The sequence below is a fragment of the Tachyglossus aculeatus genome, chromosome 10 (genome assembly GCF_015852505.1).
Source record: "Tachyglossus aculeatus isolate mTacAcu1 chromosome 10, mTacAcu1.pri, whole genome shotgun sequence".
NCBI classification, from domain to species: Eukaryota; Metazoa; Chordata; class Mammalia; order Monotremata; family Tachyglossidae; genus Tachyglossus; species Tachyglossus aculeatus.
Window position 1 is genome coordinate 57,973,186 of NC_052075.1, and position 11,144 is coordinate 57,984,329.

Genomic DNA, 11,144 nt, shown 5'->3' on the forward strand with positions numbered 1-11,144 from the left:
AGGGAGAGATAGCATCCAGACCGGTATGACCAGATAGAGAAATCTAAGTACCTGTCGGCTCGTCTTTAAATAAGGATCCTATTCCTCAGCGGGGGGTCCGGGGGACGGGGGGGGCGGGGAAAGAGCCGGTTGGGAAAGAGGGCCGACAGAGCAGGGGAAGGAGGAAGAAAGAAGAGCGAAAGGGCAGAGAGAAGGAGACAGAGAGGAAGGATCAAAAAGAGAGAAAGTTCGAGAAGCGAGAGAGAGGGGAAGATAGAGACCGGCAGAGGGAGGGCAGGAGGGACGGCGGGGAGGCAGCCACAAGCCTCTCAATACCCCTCTTCGTCCCTCGGTGGCCTAGCGAAGCCTAAAACATGTAGCCCAGGACGCGCTGACGGAGGCCGGAACATTATCCACCTGTATGGTCAGGCCGGCTGGAGCTGCCCTGTGCCCAGAGACTCCCCCGGCCCCGCCAGGATCTGCCTCGAGAACCAGCAGAGGAAGGGGAAGAAGAGGAGAGGGAGGGGGTTGGGAAAGGGAGAGGAACTGAACCTCCTCGTATCCCTCCTCCCTACCTCCGGCCTCCTCTTTTCCCACCAGAACTCTCATTCCCATGTTCTGGTCCCAACTCCCCGTCCCCTTTGCCACGAGCCTCGCTCAGCCGGGAAGTTCCATTCACCTCCTCACCCCCGTGAAACCATATTGCGGGCGGGTGACTTATCTGCAAGGGCAGTGGACTTTTTCAATCTTCCTTTACACTGTGCATAGACCAGCCTCCCTCAGCTATTCTCAGCTCCCTGCACGACCCGGACAGTTTCTTGCCCTCATCCTCCTCTTATCTGGAGACACACACCCCAAACCCCACACAAATAAACTCCATCCGTTTCTAAGGGACCAGAATATAAATAGTGCGGGAGGACGGGACCGACCGACTCCTATGTCCCCACACATAGACATGTCCTAGAGGAAGGGTGGGAGGAGAGGTGGGAAGGGTGATGCTTCCGTACCGCCAGGAGGGTCTGGCGAGGCTGCCCTTTACCCCCAAGCTTGTAGGACTCGTATTTCAGCTCCTCCCCGAAGACCCTTGGTGGGGAATCGAGTTTTCGTGCTCGTGATCCAGGGCCCAGGGGAGACGGTCACCGTCCTGGGGAGGCCGGCTGGACTCAACTTTCTCTCTTTTTTCCCTCTCGGCTTCAAGAAGCTCATACACTCGCCTTATACATGTGACCGAGATGCGGCTTCTTCGGCGGATCGGACGCGAATTGCCGAGAGAGGGAGAGGCTCCGGGGAGAGGGTCGAGCCCCGTCCGGGCGCTATAAATCTTCAAAATCATTCCGTTAGTGTCTCGGGCTTAGCGCTGCCCCTGGATATATCTCTCAGGCCTCTTTGGCCAACTCCCCAACACACACAGACACACACACACAGACACACACACAGACACACACAGACACAGACACACACAGACACACACACACACACACACACACACACGGTCCCGGCGGACCCTCCTGCCAGCCGGCAAAAACGCGCCCCCCCACCCCCGTCAGGTCCTCGAGGAGGGCCGGGGTGGGTGGGGTTTATGGGGGGGGGGGGGCTGGGGAGGGAGTCGGATGGAATTAAAGGTCGGTTTGAATTCATTTGGGTCTGGATGCGAATTCATTCTGCGCCTTTCGTGCCACTGAGGACGTCCGTGGAGTTGTCCAAGGACGAGGGCATCTGGAAAGGCGGGAGCATATTTCTCCCGGTCTGAATCAACGAGGAAGGCAGAGAGTTACCGGGTTGGGAGCTGAGGTGGGGGGAATTTGGGTCGTCTGGGGGTGCGGGTGTCGGGGGTATTCTGGGATTGTGTCTTTAGCGGTGTGTGGGAGAGAGCTCAAGAAAGAGCGTCTACAACTGAATACACTAAGGAGGATTCAGTGATTGTGTCTTTGTGTCTATAGTGGGAAGGGGAGGGCTGTAGGTTTGTGTGGGGGGGTGCGCATCCTTGGGTGGCTGTGGGAGCGTCTGTGTGCCGTTTGGGGTAGGACTGGGTGGGAATATCTGTGTTGTGAACGTGTACCTGTGGAATTATTCTAAAACGCCCGGGGCCTTCACGGAAGATCAGCCGGCGACCTCCTGACCTTTGGTGGCCCGAGGCGGCCCTGACCGGGTCAGCGCCTCCCGCGAGCCAATGGCTCGGGGCCATTAGCATAAAGCACGAATCCCGGGGCCGCTTGACAAATAGCGGCTCCAGCCCGGTCCTGCCAACCGGCGGCCCGGCGGGGCTATTGATCACAGAGACCGGTAAATCACCCCCATTCAGACGGTCCAATCCTTCATTCAACCTCGTCGAAGAGCTGGAGAACCCGTGCCCGGGTCTCTCCCGGCTCTGGGGCCCACCGGAGACAGGAAAACACACACACAACACAGGAGAGCAGATGCACACGCATAAAGACAACATGGGCAGAATCTTATACCATCACGTACAGAACACCCCCAAACACAGCAGAATCATACGAACACACATACAGAATCGCACAAACGCGGACAGATCGTTCACGGATACAGAATCACACGGACAGAATCCCGGAAACCGCATGCGAAACCAGACGCATGAACACAGGTCGTACATATGCACAGAATCACATTCACAAAAATGGACAGGCTCACACAGACAGGTGTACAGAATTCATTCATTCATTCAATCGTATTTATTGAGCGCTCACTGTGTACAGAGCACTGAACTAAGCGCTTGGGAAGTACAAATCGGCAACATATAGAGACGGTCCCAACCCAACAACGGGCTCATTGTATAGAAGGGACTACAGAATCACACCCATCAATACGGACACAATAGCACACATACAGAATCGCCTACACACTAACACAGAATCATATAGTCAGCCACATGTAGAATCCCACAGATACCCGCATGCAGAATCACACACCGCAACCCGTATAGGCTGTATACACAGACAGAGTCACACGGCAAATAGAATCACGCAGATAACATGCACACAGAATCACACATAGCAACACGAACAGTCTGTACACACAGCCAGAAGCACACGGATACAAACACGGACAGAATCACATAGATTACGCATACAGAATCGCATGCACCAACTCGTACTAAATTTTTTTCTCTCTCTCCACATTCACACACACCCCACAGCCCTCATCCCTGTTGAGGAGGGACAGAGACGGGTCTTCAGGGGCTATTTGTATGGGTTTGAATATGGCGGACCACCCCACCCTCCCCCCCGTCCCGTAGCCGGCTCCTTTGCCCGCTTGCCCTCTTCTTTCTATGTCCGCCCTCCTTCCCCTATCTCCCTTAACATTTAGGGTCGGGTCTTCTCTTCCCAGGTCTCTCTGGCTCTGCCCGACCCCATCCCCGGTGACTCGTCTCTCGTGTTGTCCCCCTCCACTTCCCCATGCCCAAGCCCTCTGACCACCTTCCTTGTGCCGACCCGAGGTTCGCCCTCTCTGTTGCTCTCCGTTTTCCTCCCTGATTTTCTTTTCTTCTTCTCTCCCCAACCTTGGAGCGCCTCGTCTCCTCTTGCTGCCCTGCCTCTGCCTCTTTGTATTTCTGAAAGTCTATGTCTTTGTCTTTCCATCAACCAGTCTTATTTATTGAGCTCTTACTGCATGACGAGCACTGTACTTAGCTCTTGGGAGAGTACAATACGACAGAGGTAGCCGACAGGTTCCCTACCCACAACGAGCTTACAGTCTGTCTCGCTGTGTCTCTGAACGCCCATGTCACTGGCTCCCTAATTCTGCATCTCTGAATGTTTTTGTTTCTGCCCATCCATTTTTTCTGTCCATATCTCCGACACTGTCTCTGAAATGCCTATGCTCTCCCTAAGTCTCTGTCTCTCTGGATCTCTGAATGCTTAAATAATAATGGTATTTGTTAAGCTCTTACTTTGTGCCAGACACTGTACTAAGCTCTGGATCTCTGTCTCTCCATGTCTCTGTTTTTCTATGTCTGTGAATGCCTGTTTCTCCATTTCTGTGTCTCTCTATGTCTCCATCTCTCTGGCTCTCTATGTCTCCATCTCTCTGTCTCTGTCTCCATCTCTCTGTGTCTCTGAATGGCTTTATTCTCCCCATATCTATCTCTTTCTGTCTCTCTGAATCGCTGTCTTTTCTCTGCATATCTCTGTCTCTCTCTCTCTCTCTCTCTCTCTCTCTGAATGCCCATTTCTCTTCTTTTCGTGTCTCTATGGCTCTTTATGTCGGTTCTCTTTGTTTCTGTCTCTCTGTGTCTCTGCTGCCTCCTTGAGACTTTGTCTCTGTATATAGTTTGTCTCTATGTTTCATGTCTTCTCTCCTTTCTCTCCTCTGCACCCCTTGCCCCTTCCCCACTATAGTTCTGCCCTGCTCACCCCATCAGCCCAATTTCTTCTCGCGGGCTGCGGGTGTGGAGGTCGTTGGAGGTTGTGGGGAGGGGGGAGGCAGGAACCATCACATAGAATTCAGGATCCCCGCAATTCCCCTCCACCTCCGATACTGGACCCTGCTTCTTCTGATCCGAATCAGTTCCGTCCCCGCTCCACACCCCAATTCGGAGACCTCCTCCCCTGTCCTCTCTCTTGTCTTCCTTTCACCCTTTCCGCTGTGGACCGGGATGTATTTGGAGGGAAGAAGCGTCGATACTACAGCCCTACATCGTTGTCCGGGGCGTGGGAGGAATGGAGAAAATATGTGCATCTCTAGTGCAAGGATGCGCCATAATGAGTTTGTACCAGTGATGTCGATACCGATTAATATGCAAGGCAGTGACGTGTGCATTACTGTGAGGCAAAAATATGCATAGCACTGTGTGTCTATGTGTATCAGTAACGTATGCATCACGGCGTGAGTATATCATTGTGTGGGTCAAGCAGATATGTATGTAAATTGTGTGTGAGACAAGAGGGTGTGTACCACTGTAAATGGGTACTAGTGACGACTACGTTTTGTTCTGACGACTTGACGCCTGTCCACATGTTTTGTTTCGTTGTCTGTCTCCCCCCTTCTAAACTGTGAGCCCGTTGTTGGGTCGGGATCGTCTCTATATGTTGCCAACTTGTACTTCCCAAGCGCTTAGTACAGTGCTCTGCACACAGTAAGCGCTCAATAAATACGATTGAGTGAATGAATGAATAGTGTCATGAGCATCATTGCGTGTGTGTACCACTGTGTAGGAATACCAGTGATGCGTGTATCACAGCGCATGTATCACTTTAAATGGGTACCAATGATGTGCGTATCATAACCCGTGTGTACCAATGTATATGAGTACCAATGACATGTGCATTATTGCGTGTATGTTACACTGCATATGGGTACCAGTGATGTGTGCATCATAGCGTGTGTGTACCACCATATGTGGGAAACAGTGGCATGTGGAGAAGCAGGGTGGCTCAGTGGAAAGAGCACGGGCTTTGGAGTCAGAGGTCATGGGTTCAAACCCCGGCTCCTCCAATTGTCATCTGTGTGACTTTGGGCAAGTCACTTCACTTCTCTGTGCCTCAGTTGCCCCACCTGTAAAATGGGGATTAAGACTGTGAGCTCCCCGTGGGACAACCTAATCATCTTGTAACCTACCCAGCACTTAGAACAGTGCTTTGCACATAGTAAGCGCTTAATAAATACCATCATCATTATTGTTATTATGTGCATCGTTGCGCTCTAACAATGCGTGTATTTACCACTGAATTTACTACAGGGTAGGTGCATGAAGTCATCCCTCCCGCTACCCTGCACTGCCTATCAATCAATCAATCAATCAATCGTATTTATTGAGCGCTTACTATGTGCAGAGCACTGTACTAAGCGCTTGGGAAGTACAAATTGGCATCACATAGAGACAGTCCCTACCCAACAGTGGGCTCACAGTCTAAAAGGGGGAGACAGAGAACAGAACCAAACATACCAACAAAATAAAATAAGTAGGATAGAAATGTACAAGTAAAATAAATAAATAAATAAATAAATAGAGTAATAAATATGTACTATAGAGTAATAAATATGCCTATAAATCCATTCCTCTGCCTCCTAATAATAATAATGGTATTTGTTAAACGCTTACTATGTGACAAGCACTGTTTTAAGAACTGGGATAGATACAAGGTAATCAGGCTGTCCTACGTGAGGCTCACAGTCTTAATCCCCATTTTACATATGAGGTAACTGAGGCCCAGAGAAGTGAAGTGTCGTGCCCAAGGTTACACAGCAGACTCCCAAGCCCGAGCTCTTGCCACTAGGCCAAACTGCTTCTCCTACCCACGACAATCTGGGACGTCCCTCCCTCCCATTTCAATCCTGCATTCCCCTCCCCAGAAGGGCGGGAGAGGATCTAGGGGAGCCCCTTTAGTCTCTCCCGGGACCAAAAGCCACGTTGATCTCTGCCGGCGGGGTTGTGGGGTAGGGGGCAGGAGGGGGGTGGGATCCGCCCTGGCGGCTGGTCGGCGGCGGAAGATCAATAGGGAAAGACAGATTGGAGGCAGGTTCTAAGCGCCGCTTTCTGCTGGCTCAGACCCCCCCTCTCTCCCCAACTGCTTCCAGAAAGCAGGTGGGACCCACAGGCTTGGCAACCCTCCCTCGCCGCCGTCACCCACCCCCACTGGAGGGCAGCGAGAGGCCGGACCGCAGTGTAGCTGGGAGAGAGGCCTTCCAATGCCCCCCCTATAATACTAATTATTATGGTATTTGCTAAGCGCTTACTTTGTGCCACGTACTGTTCTAAGCGCTGGGGTAGATACAAGGTAATCAGGTTGTCCCACGTGGTGCTCTCAGTCTTAATTCCCATTTTCCAGATGAGGTAACTGAGGCATAGAGAAGTGAAGTGGCTTGCCCAAGGTCGCACAGCAGACAAGTGGCGGAGTCAGGATTTTTTAATGGCATTTGTTAATGCCCCCCCCCCTTATAATACTAATTATTATGGTATTTGCTAAGCGCTTACTTTGTGCCAAGTACCGTTCTAAGCGCTGGGGTAGATACAAGGTAATCAGGTTGTCCCACGTGGTGCTCACAGTCTTAATCCCCATTTTCCAGACGAGGTAACTGAGGCATAGAGAAGTGAAGTGGCTTGCCCAAGGTCTCACAGCAGACAAGTGGCGAAGTCAGGATTTTTTAATGGCATTTGTTAATGCCCCCCCCCCATAATACTAATTATTATGGTATTTGCTAAGCGCTTACTTTGTGCCAAGTACCGTTCTAAGCGCTGGGGTAGATACAAGGTAATCAGGTTGTCCCACGTGGTGCTCACAGTCTTAATCCCCATTTTCCAGACGAGGTAACTGAGGCATAGAGAAGTGAAGTGGCTTGCCCAAGGTCTCACAGCAGACAAGTGGCGGAGTCAGGATTTTTTAATGGCATTTGTTAATGCCCCCCCCCCCATAATACTAATTATTATGGTATTTGCTAAGCGCTTACTTTGTGCCAAGTACCGTTCTAAGCGCTGGGGTAGATACAAGGTAATCAGGTTGTCCCACGTGGTGCTCACAGTCTTAATCCCCATTTTCCAGATGAGGTAACTGAGGCATAGAGAAGTGAAGTGGCTTGCCCAAGGTCTCACAGCAGACAAGTGGCGGAGTCAGGATTTTTTAATGGCATTTGTTAATGCCCCCCCATAATACTAATTATTATGGTATTTGCTAAGCGCTTACTTTGTGCCAAGTACTGTTCTAAGCGCTGGGGTAGATACAAGGTAATCAGGTTGTCCCACGTGGTGCTCACAGTCTTAATCCCCATTTTCCAGACGAGGTAACTGAGGCATAGAGAAGTGAAGTGGCTTGCCCAAGGTCTCACAGCAGACAAGTGGCGGAGTCAGGATTTTTTAATGGCATTTGTTAATGCCCCCCCCCCCCCCCATAATACTAATTATTATGGTATTTGCTAAGCGCTTACTTTGTGCCAAGTACCGTTCTAAGCGCTGGGGTAGATACAAGGTAATCAGGTTGTCCCACGTGGTGCTCACAGTCTTAATCCCCATTTTCCAGATGAGGTAACTGAGGCATAGAGAAGTGAAGTGGCTTGCCCAAGGTCTCACAGCAGACAAGTGGCGGAGTCAGGATTTTTTTAATGGCATTTGTTAAGCGCTTCCTGTGTGCAAAGCACTGTTCTAAGCGCTGATTAGTAGAACCCACGACCTCTGACTCCCAAACCCGGGGCTGCTTCTCTGCCACGCTGCTTGGGCTCCGGCCCCCCACCAAGGCCCCGGGCTCTGCTGCCACCTACAGAGCAGCCCCATCCCCTCCCCTCGCTCTGCGTGCGTGTGTGTGTGTGTGTGTGTGTGTGTGTGTGTGTGTGTGTGTGTGTAACAATCGAGTGTGTATATACCTGTATATATACACCTGTATATATGTATGTATGTTTGTACATATTTATTACTCTATTTATTTATTTATTTATTTTACTTGTACATAGCTATTCTATTTATTTTATTTTGTTAGTATGTTTGGTTTTGTTCTCTGCCTCCCCCTTTCAGACTGTGAGCCCACTGTTGGGTAGGGACTGTCTCTATATGTTGCCAATTTGTACTTCCCAAGCGCTTAGTACAGTGCTCTGCACATAGTAAGCGCTCAATAAATACGACTGATGATGATGATGATGAGTGTGGCACTCAACAGCAGCGTTATTCTGTCTCCCAAAGCAACACCCAACTGGGGCGCAGGTGCACTTCTATAGGTGCTCACCCCCTATCCCACATATATACACGTACACACACACACACACACACACACACACACACACACGCACACCTGTATCTCCTCATCTGGACGGCAGCGCCACTACAAACCACACAGCCGCCAGGATGTACGCCTTCGTTGGGCGGCACATACACGACCAGCGGACGAGTCCTCGGGCGCACACCTGTTGGTAGCACACAAACACACACATACAAACACAGCACACACCAGGGTAGAGCCAGACGGACGCTGGAAGGCGCAGCTGCGCAGGCGCCTGTGGACACATCCATCAGCACAGACACGCACGTAAGCAGGCACGCAAACACACACACACACACTATCCCTCACGCACACTGACAGTTCAAAGATCCCCTGCCTTTTCAGCCCCTTCCCTGCAGGGAATACTCACACACACACACACACACACACACACACACACTTCCGCTTGGAAACGCGGCAGCTAGTCCGCAGGCGGGGCGGGCGAAGGAGGAGAAGAAGTCGCAAACGAGGGTGGAGATTGACGGTGGGAACCAAACCGCCCAATAACACATTCATTGTCTAATTAAGCCGGGGTACGACCCCCTTGCCAGAGCTTAGTACAGAGAGGAGTTCTGGGGAATCTCGAGAGTGAGGGAGGAAAGGGATCAGTCCCGATCGTGTCTTAGGGAAGCAGCGTGGCCTAGTAATAGAGCACAAGCTTGGGAATCAGAAGGTCATGGGTTCTGATCCCTACTCTGCCTCTTGTCTTCTGGGTGATCTTGGGCAAGTCGCTTTCCTTCTCTATGCCTCAGTTAGCTCATTTGTAAAATGGGGATTGAGAGTATGAGCCCCATGGGGGACAGGGTCTGTGTCCAACCTGATTTGCTTGTATCCACCCCAGCTCCTAGCATAGTGCCTGGCATACAGGAAATGTTCAACAAATACCATAATAATAATAATTATTATTCCTCTGGACCTCAAAGCAAAAGAGCCTCTCATTGGAAAGGGCAAGGGCGAGCTCTGGGATCATTGGGTCCCTTCCCGGACCCCTGGACAGGACCACCCTTCCCCCAGGCTGCCCTGAAATCTCCTCAGTGCCCACATCCGTGACCACCCCTCTGCCCAGAAAGTCAGCAAATCCTATCCGTTCGACCTTCAGCAGCATGGCTAAGTGGAAAAAGCATGAGCCTGGGAATCAGAAGGACCTGACTTCTAATCCCGGATCCTCCACTTGTTTGCTGAAGTCTCTGTGACCTTGGGCAAGTCACTTTGCTTCTCTGCCCTTCATTTACCTCAGCTGTAAAGTTGGGATTAAGACTGTGAGCCCCTTGTGGGACAGGGACTGGGTCCAACCTGATTAGCTGGTATCTACCCCAGCGCTTTGAACAGTGCTTGACGCATAATAAACACTTAACAAATGCTATTATTATTATCATTATTATGTGCAGGGAATGTTCCTGTTAACTCTATTGTATTGAACTCTCCCAAATGCTTAGTGCTGCACTGCACATAGTAAGTGCTCAATACATATTTTTGATTGACTGCTAGGCTCTGCCCTTTCCTCTCTATCCAAACTGCTACCATGTTAATCATTCATTCATTCAATCATATTTATCAAGTGCTTACTGTGTGCAGAGCACTGTACTAAGCACTTGGGTACTACAAGTTGGCAACATATAGAGACGGTCCCTTCCCATCAACGGGCTCACAGTCTAGAAGAGGGAGACAGACAACAAAACAAAGCATGTAGACAGACGTCAAAATCGTCAGAACAAATAGAATTAAAGCTATATGCACATCATTAACAAAATAAATAGAACATTAAATATGTACAAGTAAAATAAAGTAATAAATCTTTACAAATATATATACAAGTGCTGTGGGGAGGGGAAGGAGGTAGGGCGGGGGGATGGGGAGGAGGAGAGGAAAAAGGGGGCTCAGTCGGGAAAGGCCTCCTAGAGGAGGTGAGCTCTCAGTAGGGCTTTGAAGGGAGGAAGAGAGCTAGCTTGGCGGATGTGTGGAGAGAGGGCATTCCAGGCCAGGGGAAGGACGTGGGTTGGGGGTCGATGGTGGGACAGGTGAGAACGAGGTACAGTGAGGAGGTTAGCGGCGGAGAAGCGGAGGGTGCGGGCTGGGCCGGAGAAGGAGAGAAGGGAGGTGAGGTAATAATAGTAATGGCGTTTGTTAAATGCTTAGTATGTGCGAAGCACTGTTCTAAGCCCTGGAGTTAGGAGGGGGCGAGGTGATGGAGAGCCTTGAAGCATTTATTCTACCCCGATCAGCAGCCTTGCTGACCTCCCTGCTCTGCCCTCTCCAGTCCATGCTACACTCTGCTGCCTGGATTAATTTTCTACAGAAACTTTCAGTCCATCTTTCCCCACTCCTCCAAAACCTCCAGTGGCTGCTCATCCACCTCTGCATCAAGCAGAAACACCTTGCCATTGACTTTAAAGCACTCAAACACCTTGCCCTTCCCACCTTACCTCCCTGATTTCCCACTACAACCCAGCCCGCACACGTCACTCC